Below are 25931 nucleotides of genomic sequence, written 5' to 3' on the forward strand. Positions count from 1 at the left end.
TTGCTTCAGTTATTTGGCCATTGTTTAGAAATCTGATCAAGAAACTTCATGCCCTATCTGTCACCCTACAAACACTTCACTTGTGAGCATAGCATTATGTATGGAGAGATTGAATCACTGTATTGTACACCTGAAACTAATGTAATATTGTGTCAACTACACTCAAATAAAAACTTTTTTTTTAAAGTTCCAAGCAAAAATAATTACATGCCCCAAGCTATAAATAATTCTTTGACTTACCATGTCATACTTCCCAACTCAAAGATAACAATATTCTAGCCTTTTGTTTTCAAAAGAAAAAGGATTTTAAATCAGTGCTGTTTGTCATCTTCTTCCCTTTAAAACCACAGTTTTAAATAAGTTATAAATCTTTGCAAATTTGGATACAATAGTTTCACAGCCACTATCTTCAAAGTGACTCAGTACAGAGAATGTGGTAGGCATCTTTGTCCAACAGTGGTATTGAATATGGCATTGGTCTGAATGATTAATTTTAGTCACTGCAATAAACTGCTCCCAAATCTCAGTAGCTTAACACAATACAGATTTGTCTTTCACTGCATAAATTCCAATGAAGGTGCTGTAGTACTCCTCCAGGTGAAATTCAAGGATCCGGGGTCCTTACCTCATGTGGTCAAGCCATCCTGAAGTCCTTTACTTCCAAGCACTCAAATGAAAGAGCACTTGGGGAAGGTGAATCAGATACGTAACCAAATACTTAAGTGACATGTGTCACTTCTGATCGTATACTATTGTCCAGAACTATTCAAATGGCCAATTGAATCACAAGGGGCCTGGAAAATGGAGATGCAACACATGAGCGTGGCTCAGCATTATTAATATTCTCTGTCACAGTCTGTACTTTGGTTATCAAATATCAATTTGATCTCTCCTTTTACCCACCCCCCCACAATAAGTAGACAATCCAAAGACCCAGCCCCCTTAAATACAGCATCGCATGTTCTTTCACTAGCTATGTGGGCAATGTTACTTACCCACACTGTGCTCTGTAAAATTGGGAAAAATCATTGTTCATACTGTAAAAAAAAGTTGTTATGAGAATCCAGTCTCCAAATCCTATCCATTATATCTAGGCACTGTATTCCAGTATTCCATTCTTCCTATGAATTGAAATACAGGTTATATATGCTCAGTATACAATGGTAGTACAGAGACAAGACAGTAGCACTGGATGCTCCTTCAGAAAACAGAAAACAGTAACTCATCTGTAGCAATTCTGAATTCTGAGGAAGAGACTATGGAGTCTCCCTGCCCTCACAGGATAGAAACTTATTGTTGCCTTCTGCCAAGAATAGCCTTGTCTCTGGTTCTCTGTGACCTGTTCTAAAACTCTTCTTGGGAGCTGTACAAAATCGTCAGTTACCTTCTACTTATAAAAGGTTAGGGCACAATGATTTTAAGTCTTGAACACTAAGAGGTTTTTTAATTCCATGTTCTGAGTTCCTCTGGCAATATCATTCCTCCAGAAATCTAGTATGCTTCTTAGTTCTGATTGCAACTAGTTCTGTGTGCTAATAGCCATGCTCAAAGTTTATCTTAGATATAATTCTGAACCTGATTTATTTTTTCTTTGCTGGTTCCTACCATATGTCTCCTAATAGTTACACTGTGATTACTTGAGTCTATCTATCACAGTGGATAGGAAGACCACATCCTTAGTCTCCTCTTTGAACTGAGACATTAATTCAACTGAAAAGTTTACAGAGGTTTTGCTCCCCCTAAGCAAGGGGCAGAAAGCAAAGGGCAGAAAGAGGAGAGATCTAGAAGCAATTAGTTTATAAATCCTTGAAGGCGCTGAATTACTGGACTATATTTGCCCTCCCCCTTTTAAAATAGCTCTATTGAGGTATAATTGACTAACATTAACTGTACATATTTAAAATATACCTTTTGATAGTATTTGACATATGTATATGTATATGTATATAAACTACCACCATAATACATATAAAAGTTGGACTTCATCAAAATTAAAAGCTTCAAAACATACTGTTAATAAAATGGAAATACAAGCCACAGAATGAGATAAAATATATGCAAATCACATTCCTCATTAAGAACTTGTGTCCAAAATATATAAAGAATTAAAAACTCAGTAACAACAAAGGAAAAATTCAATTAATATAAAAATGGGTAAAAGGTTTGAATAGACATTACTCTAAAGAAAAAAAAAGGTATCAAATAAACACATAAAAAGATGTCACCCATCATTTGTCATCAGGGAAATGTGAATAAAAGCACAGTGAGATACAGCTATTCTCCTATTAAAAAGCCTAAAATTGAAAAGACTGACCATGTCAAATGTTAATGCAAGTATGGAACAACCAATATCTGAATACAAAGCCAATATTGCATACTTATAAAAATCTTCATCTAATACAAATTTCTGTTTTGGTCACCTGTTTAGCTACTATCAAAACTAACCTCTGGGGCGCCTGGGTGGCTCAGTGGGTTGAGTCTCTGCCTTTGGTCATGGTCTCAGGGTCCTGAGATTGAGCCCCACACCTGGCTCTCTGCTCAGCAGGGAGCCTGCTTCCCCCTCTCTCTCTGCCTGCCACTTTGCCTGCTTGTGATCTCTCTCTGTCTCTCTGTGTGTGTCAAATAAATAAATAAAATCTTAAAAAAAAAAAAAAAAAAGTGGGGCGCCTGGGTGGCTCAGTGGGTTAAGGCCTCTGCCTTTGGCTCAGGTCATGATCCCAGGGTCCTGGAATTGAGCCCCGCATCGGGCTCTCTGCTTGGCAGGAAACCTGCTTCCTCCTCTCTCTCTGCCTGTCTCTCTGCCTACTTGTGATCTTTGTCTGTCAAATAAATAAATAAAATCTTTAAACAACAACAACAAAAAAGTAACCTCCAAATCTCAGTGGCTTACAACAAAAGTTTAGTTCTTACAAAGTCCTATGTGGTCTAGTGGCTCTTAAGTGTAGCCTGGTGGCTCTCCTCTACTACTGACTGGGAACCAGGATTCCTTCAAGCATATGGTCTCATTATCCCAGAATTCCTTCTTCCTGACCACATAGACAGGAGATAGAGTGAGGCAGAAATACCACTTAGTGAACCATCTTGTCCTGTGACACAAGTCACTTTGGATTACGTTCCATTCTCCAGAACAAATTACATGACCAACCTAATTGGTTTTTGCTACAAATAGTTAATAATTAATTGTCTTTTATGTATTTTCCCTGCCTGTGCTCTGCAATATATCCTCTTCAGATTTGAGAACTTTTGTTCCAAGCTTCATTCTCTCCTTTTCTAATAACTTCAACTGTTGAATCATTTCCAATTTCCAGATTATTGAAAACATTTGGGTTGCCTTCATTTTCCCTTAAAATCATCTTCCTCTTTTTAATCCCAGCATTTTACAGTTTCACATTAAATGAATGTTCTATCTATACACTCTGACAGCCCAAAGCCTCTCTCATCATAACATTTAGATCACTCTCGAGCTACATTAAGGGCCCTCTCATAAAATTCAACCATTCTTATTCTGCTCTCATCCTACTCAATGTCTATTGCACTTTTCACAACTCCCTTTCCTAAGCGAATATTTTTGTTTTCTGGTTCTCCACTACTTCTTCTGGCATAATCCTTCCATAATACATTCCTTCTCAGTACTCTTAACTGTGGCCCAGTTCCTGCCCCTTTACTCTTCTCCCTTCATGGTACTATCATCTTAACTGATTTTTTTTAAGTGTAATTAATAACAAAATAATTCAATATATTTCTATAACTATTCTCTTCTTGCTAGAGAGTTACAGTTCTGGAGTTAGAAAGATTGCACCTCCTAAACATAGAGTCAGGGATGTGTTGGAGGTGGAAGGGATATTTTGACTACAACTTTTCATTTTTCATCTTTCATTTTAAGGCAAGTCACAATATTCTGTGATTTGACCAAGGTCATTCCACTGCCAGCTCTCAGGAAAACTGAGACTAGAACCCCATTCCTCAATATCATATCCATTAAACTAGGCTGATCCCCTGATTTTTATTAATTCTTCTCTCTTTGTTTCCACTGATTTTTCAATAGACTCTGAATAAAATTCAGATAAAGATCTAAATCTTACGCAGAATAAAGGTATCTGAGTAAGGAACCAAATCAAAGTAAAGGCAAGTGTTGGTAATTATAAGACAATCGAATTGTTTATTTTTTTTAAAGATTTTATTTATTTATTTAATTGTCATAGAGAGAGAGAGCACAAGCAGGCAGAGTGGCAGGCAGAGTCAGAGTGAGAAGCAGCCTCCCTGCTGAGAAAGGAACCTGATGTGGGACTCAATCTCAGGACACTGGAATCATGACCTGAGCCGAATGCAGCCGCTTAACGGACTGCGCCACCCAGGCATCCCCGAGTTGTTTATTTTTATTCTAGGGAGAAACTTCCATTTGTTTACCTCATTTAAAAATTTAATTTATGAGTTTTTGAAATTTTAGGAGTATGAAAGCTTGAAAAAACATTTTAATATTAAATGTCACCTTCTATAAGCAGGTTTAATCCTTTTTTTTAACATAAAAATAATTCTCCTGATATGTTGTGATGAATAACTTTCACTATCCTGAATGCCCCATTCTCTGACCCATCCCTTTTAATGTGCTGAGTTGTCTACCCTACGCAAGCAACTCAAAATATCATCACCTCTGCTCCACCTTCTCACCTGACAACACCCAGGCTCCAGAAAGCCTTCCCTGATCCTGAAACTAGATCTGACCTCCCAGATTCCATAACATCTTTGAGTAAGCTAAAGCACTACAAGAACAATTCAGTCTAAGATTAAAGCTCCAGTTAAGAGTTTCTATTCAGGGGCGCCTGGGTGGCTCAGTGGGTTAAAGCCCCTGCCTTCGGCTCGGGTCATGATCCCAGAGTCCTGGGATCGAGCCCCACATCAAGCCCCACATCGGGCTCTCTGTTCCGCAGGGAGCCTGCTCCCTCCTCTCTGCCCGCCTCTCTGCCTACTTGTGATCTCTATCTGTCAAATAAATAAATAAAATATTAAAAAAAAAAAAAAAGAGTTTCTGTTCAGAAAGCTATGGACAAAGCGTTCTTGGAATCATGTCTCTCTCAGGTTAGCAACATAGACATGGATGTTACATTCTTTTATATAGAAGTTGAGATGGAAGTTTCAGTCAAGATTCTAAAATAAAAGGGCAACTGGGTGGCTTAGTTCATTGAGTATCCAACTCTTGACTTCGGCTCAGGTCATGATCTTAGGGTCATGATCTCAGAATTGTGAGATGGAGCCCTGCATCAGGCTCCATGCTAGGGCAAAGTATGCTTGTGCCTTTCCATCCCCCTCTGCCCTTCCCCCTCTCTCACCACCCCGACTGGTGCTCTCTCTCTCTCTCCCAAATAAATAAAATATTTTTTTAAAAAAAGATTCTAAGGTAATAGATAATAAGTGCAAAACAAAACCAAAACACAGACCATTCTGCAGGAGATTTCTGGCCCCCTAGCCTCTCCTTCCTTCCTAAGTACCGGCTTGCCCCCCCGCAGGTGTCACAAACAGTAGCAGTGATTCAGTGGTAAAACAAAAAAGAAAGAAGCTTCCAGCCACACCCCTTTCACTAGTTATAGATGTCAAACCTATAGCATGACCTAGGTGATAAGAACTAGCATGGTCAGCTTTAAGCCATGGTGGGTCATATAGTAGCACTATGTTGTGGAGTCCACACTGACATAGAATTAATGGGCATGTTGCACAGTTTAAATGGAATGCATCAAGCAGAAAATTCTGGATTATACTATATTGTGTGCATTCACTAAATTGAAGAAGATTTAAAATCTCTCCCTAAGTAATTTCCTAGAAATTAGTATTTAACTCAGCATATATGGACTTGTGGTTTCTTGAGAAGTTAGAGTTTTTAGGAGCCTCTTGCAGCTATGGCAATGTCATGAGTTCTTTGGGACTTGCTTTTCTTCTCATTCATTAAAGTCTCTTTAGATAGTTTTGTCTAAACCCACACCTTTATTTACCATCAGGACCATGATGGCTCCCAAATGTGTATTTCCCAATTGAGACTCTTTCTTTGAGCTCCAGATGCATAATACATTCAAGTGTGTGCAATATATAAAGTCATACAGGGCTTATGCTTAGAAGAGCCACCCTTTAGTTTACTGTGTTGCTGCAGCCATGTTGAAATTATTAATCTTTTTTTAAATACAAGGGTCTCCATATTCATTTAGCACCAGGCCCTGAAAATTATGTAGCCAGACCTGCTCATAGCCTTCATTCCATCTCCACAAGGGTACCTAAATACACCGTAAATATCTCACAAGCTGATCTTATCTCCCTCAAATCTGAGCAAGATTTCCTCCTTCAGTGGTAGCAGCAACATCTATCTTGTTGAACCCCCAGCACCTCAGAGCCATCCTTGACCCCTGCCTCTACCTTACCTCTCATGTCATAAAGGCCTTTTGACTTTCTTCTAAATCCCTTTTTAATCTTCTGCCTTCTTTCCATTATTACTCTTTCCACCCTCATCCACGCTGCCATCCTTTCTCAGCTATAATATTACAAATGTTTCATAGCTAGCTTGCCTTCATCTGCCCAAATCCTTTGTAATCCCTGCTCCTTGTAGTATCAAGAATGGTTATTTTAACACAGATCTCACCGTGTAAACATATACACTATCAAACACACACACTTTCGCAATGCCTAAACCCTTTCAAAGCCTTCCCATTACTCTTAGATTACATTGGACCCCATGGTCTTGTCCCTTGCTACCAGTATTTTTTAATTGTTTACTTAATAATCATTCTCCTCTTTCTCCAACCCCACCCACATCCTAAATGTCGTGATTATAAAAACTATATTTTGTTTTATCACTTATGCCAGGACAAGAATGACACAAAGTAAATATTCACTGCAAATCTGATTAATAAATGCATGATTTAAAAATGCAAGGAAGAAAAAGAAAGGAGGCAAGGAAAACTAGACAGAAGGAGGAGTATATAAAAGGAAGGATAAAGGAAAGGAGAACCGGAGGGAGGGAGGGAAGAAAGGAAGGGAGAGAGGGAGGGGAGAAGGAAATGGAAGGGAGGGAGGAAGGAAAGAAAAGCAACATATCGGGCCGGGAAAGTCCCCGCCATTACAAGATGGCGCTTGGCTCACTGCCAGCAAAATAGCTACAAGTAAACAACGAACTTTCTGGTGAAGCCTGCCTAAAGGAGGACATAGTCATTGGCTGTTTCAAATTTAATCAGCATAGTAACAAGACTCTCATTGGCTCTCCCCATTGTTTGGCCCCTTATTGGTCACCCTGCCGCATATAAGCTAAGGAAGTTGACGAAATAAACGGAATGAAGCATTAACACGATACCAGGCTTCTTGTCGTCCTTGCGGGTCGAGGGTGACTGCAACTGGTGGCAGATATACGAAGGCTTATGTTAAATCTTTATCTTAATTTATCAGATGTTCTGGGGATTTTTTTTCTAACATGGAACTTATAATTAAACAGATACAAACCTACTAGTACGTGTTCTTTTCCACAGAAAATGCAGAAATATCCTGAAGAGTTTTATATCAGATATAGAAAAAAATGATTTTGAGTGCTTTTAGAGATGAAAATACTGCAGACTAGCTAAGAGTCTATACCATTGGTGACAAACTCAAATGTCTCCATGGGCCAATCACCTAACATAAATGATCAAAAGCAACCAAATGTCAAAGAATCAGATGTAATGGCTTTTGCTAGCTGAAAAGCACATACCCCATTAAAGGAGGCAACCACTACTCTGTACTAACCAACAGCTGCTCAATGGGAAAATAGGTCCAGTAGTACCTGGTGTTGCTACTCTGTCAAGAGAATCTGGAATTCTGATAATGAGTATCAGGCTTCTCTATTAAAATAATATGCAATCCAAACAAAGCACTTTGTTTGCAGTATGGAGCCTTCTGGTTTATAGGATCTAGTAATAGTTGTTATGAATGTATTCAAAGTCATCAGAACCTCCATATCATACTAAATAGTCTCATCACTTCCTTGTGAGATTAAATTATAAGGAGTTAAGTAAGTTTGGATTTGTAGGTTGGACATACGATCAAGAATCAGCAAGAAGGAAAGAATGTTCTATGAAATGTTTAAATGAGACCCAACTACCTGGAATTGTGAAGTACAGCTTGGAAAATCTGACACACGTGGACCACATTTATGAAAGTGATTTAAAAGATTGAAGTTTACTGAGATTTGAGGGCTTCATTAGCTAATGAAAACTAAAAATGACAGAGATGCTGAGTAAAAGTACCACAGGTATGCCTCATTATCTTGACAATGAACACATGAAAGGAAAGATATCAGTGGGCAGTGATAAACCAGTTCATCAATTCCAACAAAGGGAATTGGCAGTTTCCCTGTGCCTGAATCAATGTAGGGCTCAGCTTGGAAACAGGATTCTCTGATCTACTCCAAGTATGGAAATGTTGACCATGATTTTTAGTACTCAGATATCTGTCTCCTGTCACTTCATAGTCTCCAGCAGGGGCAAGGATAGTTGTATACTGGACATAGTTGTGACAGAAAGATATTTAGCGGCAATCTGAATCTCAAGTATTTTAACCCTAATTTTAGAAGTAGAAACCCTAAAGGAGACAAAAATTAAATCTCAGAATGAATGTATTGGCTCCCAGGCATGCCAGTAGAAACTGATTGGTATAACCATATTAAGCCTAGTAATACCTTCAGATGAAACAGAAAAATCTCATTCATCTCAGAGAAAGAGGGATATTGGACTGTGAATGGAAAGAGACCCTACGAGGCAAATAGTATGCTGTATACTTCTCTATGGAGCACTACAGAGATTTTTGCTAAGGGAAAAATATAATGAGATGGTGAATTGTATGCAATAGAATTTCAGAAGGTTTGGGGTGCCTGCTTCAAACAAGGACAGCAAGTGATGAAACATGATTGCCAGCGAGCTATTGAATGGAAAAGAAAAGTTATCAGGGTCATGGGGAGAATAAGGAAAGGAAGAGAGGCAAAAGCAGCAAAATAGTGAGAAGGCTTCAGAGGGACAGAGGAAAAAACATTTAGCAGCTGCCCTGAGTGGAAAACTCTGGGCAGAGTAAGCAATATCTGAAGATGTTTTTAGTAAGACTTTTAAGTGCTAAGCTATATAAAATTACTATCTTGCTACTGTGAACAGATTGGCCATAAATGTCTATGCTGTTCTTTAACTTTTTAACTTTATGTAAAGACTTTTTAAGACTAAAATTGTTATGATGGTGTTGAGTTGGGGGAGGTGAAGTGGCAGGCAGGTGAGGAGGCAGACCAAGCACCCCATTTATAATCAGAGTACATTTGAGAGGCTATTTAGGATCAACATTTACTTAAATAGCAAACTTCAAAGTGAAATCTCCAATTCATCTATGGTAATACTATAATTTAAAATACATATTTTGGGAAGTGTATGAAGAGGAGGATCAAAATCTGTGAAAGCTTGGAGATATTCCCTCCCAGCGCACATCAGGCGAGATTTCTCTGTAGCAGCATGCAATGCTGTGTGTGTCATTATAAACTACCCAGGGCAACATTGCCCACAAGCACTGGAAATACTTACCAAGGAGGGACTTTTATGTCTACTTATTTAGAGAGGCACCCACTTTGCAAGAAGTCTCAGTTCGTGAACTAACAAAGTTTGATGTGTTTGTTCAGTGCTGCTGGGTATAATTGATTTTAGATTATCCTGATTAAAGCAAGTCTAATTTTCAAAGTGCTGTTATATCAAAATTCCCTGTTGAAAAGAATACTTGCAAGGAGCATCTGACAGTTTTGGCTTAATTACTTTCCTGAAAGTTTCCCTGAAGTTGAAGAAACGAACAGAGAATATTCAAGCTTATGAATGAATGTTTTAATATTCTGACCCATGTGACAATGGGGAAAGCTTGATATCAAATGATAATTACAAAATGTGTTTTCTTCTTTTCCTATTACTAAGTAGAAATAAAATATAGATTACTACTGTTACTTAGGGAAAGAATTTGAACCCCTTGATCTGATTATAGACAACTATGTGGGGGACAAAAATGATAAGGGTGATGGTTTAGGAAGAAAATTACTTTTGAAATGAGTATTTCACAATAATTATTATTGTTAGGATAGTTGCATCATGCAACTTGGCTACTGTGGTCTTCTAAAGGAGACACACTGCTAATTCCAGACTCCTTTATTTACAGGTTGATTCATTGTCTGTTTTTTAGAGTCTAATGTATCAATTATTAGTACCACTTTGACACAGTAAATGGAATCATAAAAGCTTGAAAGAGTTAAAACATCACATGAAAGTTTATAAAATACAACCCAAAAATACCTCAGGAACTAAAACATGCTCAACTATGGCTGCACATTAGATCAGCTGAGGAGTTTTACACTTGATCTTAGCCAAAAGGCCAAGTTGAAAAGTGCTTTAAGACAAAGCATACGAATGCCCTAGGCCCTCTCCCCAGAGTCTGGGGTCTGGGGTTGGCATCCACATTATTTTATATAAGCTCACCAAAGGAGTCTGATATACAACCACATTTGGAAGCCACTGAATCAAGAAATAATTACTATTTTGAAAATCAGTGAACAATCAACAACTGGCATTTATTATGAATTTTAATATATTAAATGTGATTCAAAAGATTAACTCAACACCAGAGGATGTTCACCTAGTAACCAACAGCTCTCAGAAGGAATAATAACATAATATGTAAGTTCTACCAGTGCCATAATCTAGAACTCTGCATAAAACTACCCAGATGTTCCAAAATTGAGAATTGCTATTTTACATGACACATGAATATAAGAAAATGCATCATTATTTCAGCTTATCAGTTATTCATATCAAACTATGAAAAAGTACCTCAACCATCATTATAAAATGACATTTTCATATATACAGGCATACCTCAAAGATATTGTGAATTCCGTTCCAGACCACTGCAATAAAGCAAATATCACAATAAAGTGAATCAAATTAATTTGTGGTGATTGAGGTACTTTTAAATGAATCTTTTTATTTTCCATTATACATAAAAGTTATATTTACACTAGTATGTAATCTATTAAGTGTACAATTGCATTACATCTTAAAAAATGTACACACCTTAATTAAAAAGTACTCTATTGCTAAAAATGCCAACCATCATCTGAGCTTTCAGCAAATCACAAACACTTTGCTAGTGGAAGGTGTTACCTCAAAATTGATGGCTACTAACTACTCAGGGTGGTGATTGCTGGAGGTTGGAATGTCTATGGCAGTTTCTTAAAAATAAAGCCTTTCATATTGATTAGCTCTCCCTTCCACGAATGATTTCTCTGTGGCATACTATGCTATTTCATAATTTTATACCCACAGAACTTCTTTCAAAATTGGAATCATTCCTCTCAAACCCTGCCACTGCTATATTAACAAAGTTTATGTAATATTCTAAATCCTTTGTTGTCATTTCAGCAATTTTTACATCTTCACCAGGACTAGTTTCCATCTCAAAAAACCACTTTCTCTGCTCACCTATAAGAAGCAACTTCTCTTCTGTTAAAAGTTTTATCATGAGATTGCGGCAATTTAGTCACATCTTCAAGCTCCACTTCTAAATTCTAGTTCTCTTGCTATTTCCACCACATCTGCACTTCCTCCCCTAAAGTCTTGAACCCCTCAAAGTCATCCCTGAGAGTTGCAGTCAACTTGTTCCAAGTTCCTATTAATGCTGATATTTTTTACCTCTTCCCATGAGGTCATCATCATAAATGTTAACATTTGTGTGAATGTTAACATCACAAATATTAATGGCACTTAGAATGGTGAATCCTTTCCAGAAGGCTTTCAATTTACTTTGCCCAGATCCACCAGAGGAATCACTACCTATGACAGCTATAGCCTTACACAATGTATCTTTTAGATAACACTTGAAATTCAAAGTTACTCCTTGATTCATGGACTATAGGATGGATATTATGTCAGCAGGCATGAAAACAACATTAATCTCTTTGCGTATCTCCATTTAAGTCTTTGAGTGGCCAGGTGGATGGTCAATGAGCAGTAATATTTTTAAAGGAATCCTCTTTTTCTAACCAGTTGATCTCAACAGTAGGCTTAAAATATTTAGTAAACTGTGTTGTAAATAGATGTGCTGTCATCCAGGCTTTGTTCTCCATTGATTGAGCACAGACAGAGTAGATTAGCATAATTCTTTTGGGTCCTAGAATTTGGGGAATGGTCAATGAGCATTCAATGGCTTCAACTTAAAGTCAACAGCTGCATTAGCTTCTAACAAGAGACTCAACCTGTCCTTTGAAGACTTGAAGCCAGTGTCTTCCCTCTAGCAATGAACGTCCTAGATGGCATCTTTCAATGTAAGGCTGATTCATCAACATTCAAAATGTGTTTAGTGTAGCCACATTTATTAATGATCTTAGCTAGATCTTCTGGATAACTTGCCATAGCTTTCTGTATCAGCACTTGGTGGCTTCACCTTGTACTTTTATATTATGGAGGCAGCTTCTTTCCTTAAACTTCTTGAACCAAACTCTGCTAGCTTCACACTTTTCTTCTGTAGCTTCTTCACCTCTATTTTGTTGTCTTGATTTAGTCATATTTCTCATCTTTTAATGAGTAATTGGGCTGGTTGTTGTTTAGATTCCCATATAGCTCTAATTCTACATTTTAATATAAATATAGCTATATTATAGATACATTGTAAAAATATATATATATTGGTTAGGGAATAGTGTTGGAGAGAGTGGAAAAATCTCACAGGAAAAAGAAAATGTGACACCTAGCCTGAAGAGCTTTTGTAACCCAGTACACACAGGCATATTTATTAAGGCCTAATGGGAATTTTCTTTTTTTTTTTTTTTCAAAGATTTTATTTACTCGACAGAGAGAGATCACAAGTAGGCAGAGGCAGGCAGAGAGAGAGAGAGGAGGAAGCAGGCTCCCTGCTGAGCAGAGAGCCCGATGCGGGACTCGATCCCAGGACCCTGAGATCATGACCTGAGCCGAAGGCAGCGGCCCAACCCACTGAGCCACCCAGGCGCCCCCTAATGGGAATTTTCAATGACTGAGTACACAGCTATAAAGTTTCACATTCTTGTCCTTTGAATCATTGATCTGACTAAAATAACTTGCATTCTCTATATTTTAATTTACACCTATTTTATAAATTTGTGTTACTCAGAAAGCATACACAATTGCATATTGAAATCTGGGAAAAACAGAGTCAATTGATTTTACTTTATATTTTTCAATGTAGTACATTCCTAGTATGCATATGTTTAAATAATTCAGAGCAATTTTGCTTTGGATGTAATCAAAACAACATAAAACTTCTCAGCAGTAGATGAACTGGAAGAACTGGCTGTGTTAGACCTCTGGGAGAGATCAGTGTTTTATTTTGTCATGTTTGGTATGCAGCTTCATTTTGATTTTTATTACATTAGGCTTTTCCTTTTCACTTCTTTTACTCCAGCTCCTTTGTGAATGTAATATTACAGAAGCTTTAAAAATAGCATATTGAACAAAGGAAAAGGAATAAGACACCACTGTGGAATGGTGATTTGGCTGTAAAAGTCTTCTTTGAGCCAGAAGATTGGTTTATGATTAACTTTATTCAGATTTAATCATTTAATGTTGCATGATTTCAATTAAAAAATTTTTCTCTCTTTCAAAGGATACTGTTAATTTATAAGATACTTAAGAATTGCCAGTGAGATTGAGGACAAAAGCATATAGGATATTTCAATGTGTCTGTCCATCCTCTGACATGGATTGAGCTATGGAAGCCCAGACTGTTATTTATGCAGGGTACAGAAAGCGATTAAACATCATCCTGGACAACCATGCAGACTCTGGAGTCATTATAGTTTCAGTAAGGATGCTTCAATAAGGAGTGGGGGACAGAGAAGGCCACTGGGGAATGTGAGCATTCCTTCTGCACTTTTATAATCAGATACCTAGGAAATCCTCTAAGATGGGTACATTTATGCAGTAACTTTGGTGTGTCAAAGCACTGTACCACAGACCCTATTGTTATCTAATCCTTTCAATGGGCCATTGAGACCTTCCAGAGTTCTCTCTGTAACCGAAATTGTCCCCAAGTCTTACGTGTCTGAGGGTACAAATGAGGTTCTGTTAACACTAACACCCAAACTGCAATGGCACTTAGTCTTCCCTGTGCCACAGCCACCCTAACAGGCTCTCCTTATGGGTGTCTCATGTGGCTTGACAACAAGTCTACTTCCATTCCTCCACTCCAATTCCCACATTGATGGGACCAGCATCAGTTCTTTTGGGAATGTTCTTTCCAAGCTTTCCTGCCAGGCAGAATTACCCTGGGTTGGCACCTACCTTTGGATCCCTCAGCACAAATCTGAATTTGGGATCAGTAGTACCATGCAGTGCTGTAAGAGGATTATAGGAATTCAGGATAAAGGATGTCTTTATACCTATCTCTGTGCAGCACTTCACCTAGACCTAAAGTTGCACCACTGTACCATTATTATGCACACACACACAACTCCCACCTCACTAATTATTGCTTCATCAACTCCTGTTCTTCACTCCTCTTTACACTAGGGCTCAAGACAAATCCCCAGTTCATGTGAAGAAACAGAGAGACCATGTCCCTTCATTCCCTTCATATTCTCCATCCTTTCCTTCTTTCAGGTATCATAGCACACTACTCCCCACTCATCCCTCTTTCTTAAGAAACACTTACCCATATCAGCTCATGACAGTAGACATTTAAAGGGATCATGTACCATCCATTCCACACACAGATGGCCAGTCTTATGAACCCATTTGGAATTATTTGGAGAAACTAGCTAAAAGTCCCTGCGTGGCACCTGAAACACAGGGCAGTAGGATTCCAAAGGTTGTGTATTTCAAATATTATACTGCTTCCCAACCCACAGGCCTAGAACTTGCCTTGTTTCTGACTCACCAAAACACCAAACACCATTCCCAATACCTAACATAATGAATTTGAGGGAAAGAAAAATAAGAAGTATAGAGAGTATATTCTAAATTTTCCTACTTAAAAATTTCATGTTATGGGACAACTGGATATCTCCGTCAGTTAAGCATCTGCCTTCAGCTCACGTCACGATCCCAGTTTCCTGGGATCAAGTTCCACATCAGGCTCCTTGCTCTGTAGGGAGCTTGCTTCACCCTCTGCCTGCTCTGGCCACTCTCCCTACTTCCCTGCTGTGGCTCTCTCTCTTTCTCTCTCTGACAAATAAATAAAATCTTAAAAAAAAAAAAAAAAGTTTATGTTATTTGAAAGATAATCATATGCAGGGGTATTAAAAGGCATAATGCCAAAACAATGGTACCCAAAGAAAATTGAATCTGTTAGCGGAAGCTTCCCGTTTTCATGACATTTCGAAGGAAGTAGTTTATTTTCAGATGTATGATTATTTTTTAATGTTTTTAATTGTACCTTTTATGTGGTACTGAATAATTCATGTTAATCTGCACATTTCCGTTTTCTAGAATTCCTGAGCTTGCCTCCCAAGTTCCATAAAGAACACTGTGGGCCACCCTGATCTCTGCCCAAAGCTGTGATCAGTGCTCTACTCTGAAGCTCGTGATTCAGATTCCAAATGCATTTGTGGTAGAGAGGCCAACCATAGCTGTAACTTCCTTCTCTTCATTCCTTGGGAAATGTTTGCATTGCAACTGTCACTCTTCCTCCCACTGTGCTTAATGTCCCTGACAAAACATTAAGGCACCAGAAATCCCACTGTTTAATCATAATACAGATTGTAATATTTTATTGATACTTTTAACTTTTTAAAGCGTTTTGCTCACACAATCATATTTTATGCTGATAACAATCTTTTCAGAGGGATGAAACTAAAGTCACTAGCTAACTTATACATGTGACAGAGAAGAAATTGTTGAGAGGTATGCCCAGGATTATCCACTTTGTGGGTATCTTAACTCATTCATTGGAGTGTGTTGACTTTAACACATATGATCAGAAGCCTTGATGTAATGACCCTGGTTATGTTTTGATAATTTTGAAAAGCCATTAACATTAATAAAACGTTGAAAATGAATTTTTATTCATTCAGTTTTACATTCATTCATTAAAAATATTTATAAATACCTATTCATGTCTATGGATATAGCTAGGGAAAATATAATAAAAAAAAAAACTTGAATCTCATAGAGTTTATATTCTAGGAAGCAGGGAGTCCATAATTAAAACAAATAAGTAGGGTACATATTGTGCAACATGTTAATAAGTGCTAAGGAGACAAAGCAAGAAGGAGTTGGCAGTGGGCTGCATTTCAGACAAGGTGTCCACAGATGGCCTCACCAAGAAGATGACATTTGTATAAAGACCCAAAGGAGAAAGGCACTAAGGAGATTAGGTTTTTATAGTTTATTTTATAGTCCACAACTTTGGAATTGCTTACCTATTTATAATGTCATTTTCGTCTCACCAGGGAGAATATTACAAATGAGGAAAATGAACCTCAAGGATTTTCCCAAAATCATGCAACCACTTAGATTTTAAGATGTATCCAGAACTTTAAAAAGAAGATACCTAGTCATTGTTGTTACCACTCTACAAACTTTCCCTCTGTAAATGAAGACTGAACATCTTTTTCAGGTCCCTGGAAAAATGGATTTAATAGTGGATTTTTAAATTTTATTATAAAACTATTTAATTTGAAATGCAGAAATGAAAGTTTTTAAGATCTTTTATCACATTGCAATCATATTCAATTATTCATATTTGGTACAACTAATTGCTTTAACAACTTTTTGTCTACTTATATTCAATTAAATAAATTTTATTAAGTACCAGTTATTTATGCAAGAAAGTGTTCTGTTTTGTGGATTAAAAAGCCTGAATAGTCAAATGAGTCATCAAGGAATTCATGCAAGTATTTTTTGTGATTGCAACAAAGATCCTAGTTCTCAGATGGAACTGGTTCAGGTGAGAGTATATAGGACACAAAATTCATATTCCATATCCTTTAGTATATGTAAGTCCTCATGAGGTGGAACTGAGTTCTGATTTGCAAAAGTCTCAGAAATATGGCTGATTGTTTCTATTTAATTGTTCCTAAGATAACTGGAAAACAAATGAACAAAGATGCCTCCAACCCCTCAGACGCAGAGGACAAATAATGATACTTCGGGGTAAATAAAAAGTCTCATTGATTGCTCTTCTCATTCTTAAGATGTAAAACAATGATAAATGTAGTTATAAATTTCTTTCCACCACACTGAGCATTTAATGCTATAGCATGTAATGCATATTTTCTTTTTTTAAAGCTAAGTGAATGGCCAAGTCCTACCAGACTTGTTTTACATTGCTCAGAATTTTATGATACCCAATAGACTAAGGAACAATGTGTTAAATTTCAGTGTGGTGCCATTTTCACCCTGCCTCATCACCAGTCCTTTGGGGTAACCACCAGTAAACACAGGGGGTAATATTAGACTCCCATATTGTAGTCACAGTTGCTGCAAACTGCATTTTCCCAGGCCCCTTTGAAAATGACTACTTCATTAAGCAATGGACATGCTTGTCAATATCATCTTTGCCTCCTATAGTTCTCAAACTCCTGGCTTGCCTCTCTCTCTCATAATAAAATAAGCAATTTTCTCTAACTATGCTCACTGTTGTCCCTGTTTACTGAATTAGAGTTTCCAGGTTTGGTAATTGGTCTCCTACAAATGTTGCAGCCACAAGTGGTTCTCATCACTCAGCTGCTGCTGTTACCATGGAAACTGATGTGTTTACCTTCAGTGTTATTCAATTTTTTTTTCCATCTCTGTAATTCAGTAAGAAGAAAAATTGATGAGTGAAAAGGAAAGATATTGCCTTAAAAAGGAACAGGAAAGGAAGAGGACTTTTAATTATAGGAATTAATAAAATATTCAACACCTACATGTGTGTTTGAATATCTTATTAATATTCAAAGAAAACAAACTTGCTTTTAGAGGAAAATAATGAAGGCATGGACTGGTGGCTTTGTGAGTAGCACTAAAATATTTCAAAATCAGAAATGAATATACATCTTATTTTAGGCTTGGATATAAAGAAAATTACATTTACTATAAAGGTAAGAAATCGAAGTTTTATGTGAAGACAGTGGTTTTCACAACCTTCTGTAAAGTTTTTTCTTCCTAATCTTAAGATCTTTTGGACCTATTATGGACTGAATGTTTGTGTTCCCCAAATTTCATATGTTGAAATATTACCCCCTATGTAATGATATTTGGAGTTAAGGCCTTTGGGAGGTAATTAGGTTTTGAAAATCTTATGAGACTGGGGCTCCCCAGGATGGAATTAATTACTCCCTTTATATTAAATGGAAAAAGACACTCCAGAGCTTTTTTTTCTTTTCTTTCTTTTTTTTTTTTTTAAGATTTTATTTATTTATTTGAGAGAGTGAGAGAGAGAGAGAGTGCAAGCACAAGCAGAGAAAAGAGGGAGGAGGAGAAGCAGACACCTCACTGAGCAGGGAGCCTGACATGGTGCTTGGTCCCAAGACCCTGGAATCATGACTTGAACTGAAGCAGATACTTAAGTGACTGAGCCACCCAGGTTCCCCCAGTGCTTTCTTTGTTTACATACATTCACCAACAAAAGGCCATGTGAGTATACATCAAGGAGATGTCTATAATCCAAGATGAGTTTCTCATTAGAACCCAACCATGCTGGCACCTGATTTCAGACTTCCCGCTTCTAGAAATTTGAGACAATAAATGTGTCCACTCCTCTCAAGTAAGGTATGTTGTGATAGCAGCCCCAACAGATTAAGACAAGGCCCTATCAGTAAGCCTATCAGAATGCATTGTTCAAGACTGAGATGCTTCAAACATTGTAAAGCAGAATGAATGTTATTTCTCTGGTAAAATGTCCTGTGGATATATTCCTTGTGTTCCCATAACTTACTCTAAGGTGAGATAAGTTGCAGTTTGAGGACAGTCTTGGTCATACTTTGGGTCTGAAGACTTTCTGTTCAGTTAAACCTGGAAATAAAAGCTGAGACCCATTTTTATTGCTTTAAGTGTCCTGTAACTGATGTGTAGGAAAGTTGCAGGCAAGACAGTGTCATCAAATCATTCCATGCAAATGGCCAGGAACTAAATAATTTTAAATATAAATAAACTACTCACCTCCCCTTGATTTATTTTCTAAGGAAGTGGGATCTGGGGAGAATTCTTTGGTTTTACTGACTGCAGTGGTAAAAGGAAAAGCAATGACAAGTGTTAGGTGTTAGGTTATAGACCTACCAAGAAGAATAAAGACCAAGGAAAGTAGCAAGGAAGAAGACACATAGTGGAGGAGTGAAAAGAAAGACTGAGAGAAGTTTGGGGGACTTTAAAGGGAAAGAGGGAAGTGATTTGAATATTGCCACATGTAATGAAGCTTTGGGGCAATGCAGGAAGTATCTAAAGAGGTATGTAAGGATTATTGTGTTTGCTATGTGATATAATCGCCCCCTTTGCTGACTCATCAAATGGCCTTGGTGAAGACCTAGATTATTTTTCTGTTTTCTAAGTTGAACTAAGTTATGACATGATGGTGAGACTGGCAGTAAGCTAAACTGTAAGTTTTACTTGTTTATTTTAACTGCCAAGACTTCTTGGCATCCTGCATCACGGGACTTAAATGACTCAATTACCCACTTTAGATGTGGGTATTTCAAAATCAACATGAGGCCCAAATTTTACACGGTACTCTGTCCGTCTTAATCTTAGTCTACTGCCTCTCTCTCTTCTTCTGCTCCATTTCTGAAACCTCAGAGCCATCCATGAACTGTCTGCCTACCCCTACCCACACATGTATCTTCTCCATTTCATTAAAAGGAATTAATATCCACCTCATAGTTGAATCCCCAGCCCAAATCAGTTTTGTGGTAGAAAACCAATGTCTGTTAAATTCCTTGGAGCTCTTCCCATCAAAAGATGGCATCTGCACTGGCTCTGTGATACTCCCCCTAGTAGAAAACAATGGAAATGATGTTGTATAACTTCAGAGCCTCAAGAAACCTTCATCTTCCACTCACTCAGTCACAGTGTTTCTCAACTTCAATACTATTGACATTTTGGACCAGATAGATCATTCTTTATTGCTGGCACTGTACTGTTCAATGTAGGACATTTATAAGCATCCTTGACCACTACCACTAGATGCCAGAAGCAATCATCCCCACTTGCCACCTCACAGCCTTCACCCTTACTAAATAAATTTATTAATCTCAATATTTTAATTTTGGAATCTTTTGGATTTTTAACATATATAACCATAACATGTACAGTCTTTATAACATATTTCTTTTTATTGCCTTACTTCACTGACTGGGAACATAGTATTTTTTTTTCCAATCACCAAGAGAATGTTTTAAATATTATCAAGTATAATATTTGGTATTGATATCTTATAGATATACATTAACTGATTTCTTATAGATATAGTTTAACAGATTAAGGAAATTATCTTTGATTCCTAGTTTAGTAATAAGCTTTAAGAAGTTTTTTGATTGTTAAATTACTAAATTTAATTTAGCAATTAAATTTAGTTTAATTTAAGAGGGCAGAGGGAGAAAGAAAGAGAATCTTAAGCAGGCTCCGTCATCATCAGGGACCTGCCACTGAAGCTCAATCTCACAACCCTGAGATCATGACCTGAGCCAAAATCAAGAGCCACCCAGGCACCTCTGAGTTTTTAAATCTTTTTTTCCATTAATTGAGATAATTACATGATTTTTCTCATTTGTTCTGTTAATGTACTGGATAACACTGATTTATTTATTTATTTACTTTTAAAGAGGGGGTAGGGGAAGGTTGGAGGGAAAAGGAAAGAGAGAATCTTAAGCAGACTCCATGTTCATGTTAAGCAGACTCCATGTTGCAGAGCCTGACATGGGGCTCAACCTTCAAACCCTGAGATTATGACCTGAGTGGAAATCAAGTCAGATGTATAACTGACTGGAGCACCCAGGCACCTGTGATTTATTTTTAAATATTAATTTTGCTTTTGTGAAATAGGCTCAATTTATCTAGTTTTATTATCATTTTTGTACATTGCTAGATTTAGTTTCCTAGTATTTTAGGGCTTTTTTATCTGTGTTTATGAATATGGATGGTTTGTGATTTTTCTTTGTTGATATATTCTTATTAAGTTTTATTACCAAGGTTATGCTGGCCTTATAATATGAATTTGAGAGATTTATGATTCTTTTCCATTTTCACTATCATCTGACCTTTTTTATGTTCCAAAAGTTTGACTACTAAGAACAGAGTCATCCAAGCTATCCTGCTCTCTGTCTCTTATTTACATTTGGGTATGGGAGACAAGGATTAGAAAACAGATGATAAGAGGAGGTGGTGAATAGAGTATTCTTCCCACTATCTCCAGGTTTATTTGGGGCTACTTTTCTTTTAAACTACAGATTCTACTAGGAATCCCCTCTTGTGTGGCTCTACCTTTCATGGCCCTCTGATAGCCAGATTCACCTTTCTTGCTCTTTTAGATCTGATGGCAGTAGAGGCTTCCACTGTTGCAAGTCTAGGAATGCCTCACCATCATTTGTTTGTACTCTTAACCATGTACACCTCTATAAATAGTTCATTCCTTAAATTCTCTTCAGTTAAACTTTTTCATGCGTGCCATCTTTCTACCAGCATTTTTTTTCTTTTTTTTTTTAATTTTTCTTTTTTTTATTAATTTTTTATTTTTTATAAACATATATTTTTATCCCCAGGGGTACAGGTCTGTGAATCACCAGGTTTACGCACTTCACAGCACTCACCAAAGCACATACCCTCCCCAATGTCCATAATCCCACCCCCTCCTCCCAAACCCCCTCCCCCCAGCAACCCTCAGTTTGTTTTGTGAGATTAAGAGTCACTTATGGTTTGTCTCCCTCCCAATCCCATCTTGTTTCATTTATTCTTCTCCTACCCACTTAAGCCCCCATGTTGCATCACCACTTCCTCATATCAGCCATCAAAAGAAATGAAATCTTGCCATTTGCGACAACATGGATGGAACTAGAGCATATCATGCTTAGCAAAATAAGTCAAGCAGAGAACGACATCTACCAGCATTTTGACTGAAGATCAAGTAGTTTAAGAACTGCATCAGTGGGGGCACCTGGGTGGCTCAGTGGGTTAAGCCGCTGCCTTCGGCTCAGGTCATGATCTCAGGGTCCTGGGGTCGAGTCCCGCATCGGGCTCTCTGCTCAGCAGGGAGCCTGCTTCCCCTCTCTCTCTCTGTCTGCCTCTCCGTCTACTTGTGATTTCTCTCTATCAAATAAAAAAAAAAAAAATCTTTAAAGAACTGCATCAGTGTTAAGAAGTAAAGTCTCAAAATAGGGTTCTGAGTTTCAGTTGTTCATGTGCTTAATGAACACATGGATGATCTTGCTGGAGGAAATGTGGCACAAATATTCCATGACACTTAGCAGCTTCAGTTATTTAAATTATCACTGGTAGTGGCATGGGATAGAATACTAGAAGAGGGCAAGGTAATGGAATAGTGGCTCTGGGATTTAGTTGCTATGGTGACAGTGTTGATTGCAAAGATATTGAGGTAGGCTAGTCATTTATGAGTGCACTGGAGAGCTTACAAAAGTAAAAGCACAGAATTAAAATTAAAATTAAGGTTTTGGATTTCCAAGTAATATCGTGAATGAAGAATCACAAAGCTTTCATGATAACCTTGAAGAACTTCCTTATTTATGTGGCCACAAGATAGACTTTGCTGATCATTAGACCACACATCTGATTGTTAAGGTTTACAGAGTTGCAAAGCATGGTAACCTGTTAAGTCCCTCTATGCTAGGGAAACTGATTGGAAGGAGTGGCTTACTACTTGGAGGGTGAAATCTGGCAGATAAAGACAAGGGTGAGAATTTTGGAACCCATACTATCTTGAATTTTTTTTTTGCTAGTGGAAGGGCCACTCCATCTCACTGTGCAAGCAGTTACTCCCTTGCATGAAACATCTTCAGAGAGAGGAGAGAGAGTGAGCGAGCAGCATACAGATGGATCACACAAAGTCATTGCCTGGAAAAATGAGAGGGGTTCCTTATTGTAAGTTTTTACAACCAGCAGAGCCCAAAGTCTGAAGTTTTAGAAGTCCATGCTGTGGCTGGTGTTGACTCTGGTGGGAACTGCAATGCTCCTGTGGAGAAGGAGGACAGAGGCCCTGGGAGCGGACACCACAATCTGAGGGTCCCCTGGGATGCACTGGGAGAGAGAGTTTCCCTTTCTTGGACTTCATATCAGAGAGGTAGTATTGCCATTCAGTGGACAAAGAGCCAGTGGCACCATTGCACTCCCCCACTCCTTAAGCACAGGGACAGAGTCCAACCTGGACTCGGGCTTTTTGCTGTGCTTTACTCTAAATTCCAGGCTCCCATATGTTGGTGCAACTGCCTTTCTGGGACAAACTGGCACCAGCCCCAGCATGGTAAGACCCTCACTCAGAGAACCAGTGTGAGTCTGCCCCAAGCCAGTTCTCTAAAATTTGGGGGTTTGAAACGCAACCAGCAAGCCTGAGATAAAACACAGTACACTGCACTTCCAGGCAGGTAGAGGGCTCTTACACAGACAGGATGAAGGCAGGAGTCTAAGGGATTCCTGGAACACATGAGGGGAGATTGTTCATTATTCTGTGAGGGATTCCTGGATAGCAGCTGGCACAAACTCCTCTCTTCAGGGATACAGAAGAGGGCTGGAACTATTTTTCTACACTACCATAAGCATGAACTGACTTCAGTGAGCAGATAGTGCTCACAGTGGAGCCCTGAACTGCTTACACCAAGCTCTGCCCCCCTGCACTTCTCTACTAGGGCAAGTGTGACTTCAAACCAGAGCAGTGGGGCCCTCCCCCAGAAGACGAGCACAATGTGCCCCCCAACAGAGACCAAGTCTACTGACCATAGAGTGCTGCAAAGCTTCATCTCTGGTGGAAATAGCATCAGGCCTCTTTTAAAAAGCAGACCAGAGCACATCTAGTTAAAACTCACCGCCCTCTGGACAAGGTGCAAACACTCCCCACTGCAGGCAAGGAAAAACTGCAGAGGACTGACCTGAAGGAAAGAACAGCCAAAACACAATAGTAGAATGCACACAGCACACACCAGAAACATTTCCTGAAGCACCAGGCCCTGAACAGTATATGAGCTCTTCTTCATAAAGACGTTCCTCTCAGGAGTAGAAAACATACCAGACTTATGTTCCCAACACATGGAAGAAGAGACCTAAACAAAAATGTCAAGGTAGAGGAATTCATACCAGAAGAAGAAACAAGAAAAGGTCATCGCCAGGGATCTAATTGAAACAGATATAAGTATATGTCTGAACCAGAATTTAAAACAACAATCATAAGGATACTAGCTGGGGTTGAGAGAAGCATAGAAGACACCATGGATTCCCTTATTGCAGAGATAATGGACCTGAAAACTAGTCAGGTCGAAATAAAAAATTCTTTAACTGAGATGGGAAACCAACTGGATGTAATGACCATAAGGATGGACGAAGAGAGGATTGAGTAAGTGATATAGAAGATAAAATTATGGAAATTAATGGGGATGCCTGGGTGGCTCAGTGGGTTAAAGCCTCTGCCTTTGGCTCAGAACATGATCCCAGGGTCCTGGGATCAAGCCCAGCATTGGGCCTCTGCTTGGTGGGGAGCCTGCTTCTCCTTCTCTCTCTCTGCCTGCCTCTCTGCCTACTTGTGATCTCTGTCTGTCAAATAAATAAATAAAATCTTTTTTAAAATTATGGAAATTAATGAAGTTGAAAAGAAGAGGGAAAGAAAAATATTGGATCACAAATGTAGACTCAGGGAACTCAGCAACTCCATAAATCATAATAACATTCATATCAGAGGAGTCCCAGAAGAAGAAGAAATGGAAAAAAAGGGCAGAAGGTTTATTTGAACAAATTGTATCTGAAAACTTCCCTGGGAAAGGAAAGAGACATCAAATCCATGAAGCACAGAGAACTCCTATCAAAATCAACACGAGCAGGCCAACATCAAGATATATCATAGTAAAATTTGCAGAATATAGATATAAGGAAAAAATCCTAAAGGCAGAAAGGGGAAAGAAATCCCTAATGCACAAGGGAAGACAAATAAGGCAAGCAGCAGATCTCTCCACAGAAACTTAGTAGGCCAAAAGTGGCATGATATATCCAACATGTTGAATGGGAAGAATATGCAGCCAAAAATATTCTATCCACCAAGGCTGTCATTCAGAATGGGAGAGATAGTTTCCCAGATAAACAAAAACTGAAGGAGTTCAGGACCACTAAACCAGCCATGCAAGAGATATCAAAGAAGACTCTTTTAGTGGGAAAGGTAGACCAAAAGCAACAAAAACTAGAAAGGAACAGAGAAGATCTCCAGAAACAAGTAATACAATGGAACTAAATCCATATCTATCAATAATGATTCTGCATGTAAGTGGATTAAATGCTCCAATCATGAGATATAGACTGTTAAAATGGATTAAAAAAAAAAAAAAGATCCATCAGGGCACCTGGGTTGCTCAATCATTTAGCATCTAGTTCTTGTTTTCAGCTCAGGTCATGAGCTCAGGGTCCTTGGATCCAGCCCCATGTTACCTTGATTCCAAAACCATGTTGGACTCCCTGCTCAATGGAGAGTCTTTTTGTCTCCCTCTCCCTCTGCTCCTCCCCATGATCATGTTCTCTCTCTCTCTCTCTTAAGTAAATAAATAAATCTTAAAAAAAAAAAAAAGAAGGTCCATCTATATGCTATCTACAAGAGACTCATTTTAGACCTAAGACACCTGCAGTTTGAAAGTGAGGGCATGGAGAACTATTTATCATGTTAATGTTTGTCAAAAGAATCCTGGAGTAGCCATACTTATATCAAACAAACTAGGTTTTACCAAGAGATGAGAAGAGAACTATATCATAATAAAAGGGGGT

This window comes from Mustela lutreola, chromosome 8 (assembly GCF_030435805.1).
Source record: "Mustela lutreola isolate mMusLut2 chromosome 8, mMusLut2.pri, whole genome shotgun sequence".
Lineage (NCBI taxonomy): Eukaryota > Metazoa > Chordata > Mammalia > Carnivora > Mustelidae > Mustela > Mustela lutreola.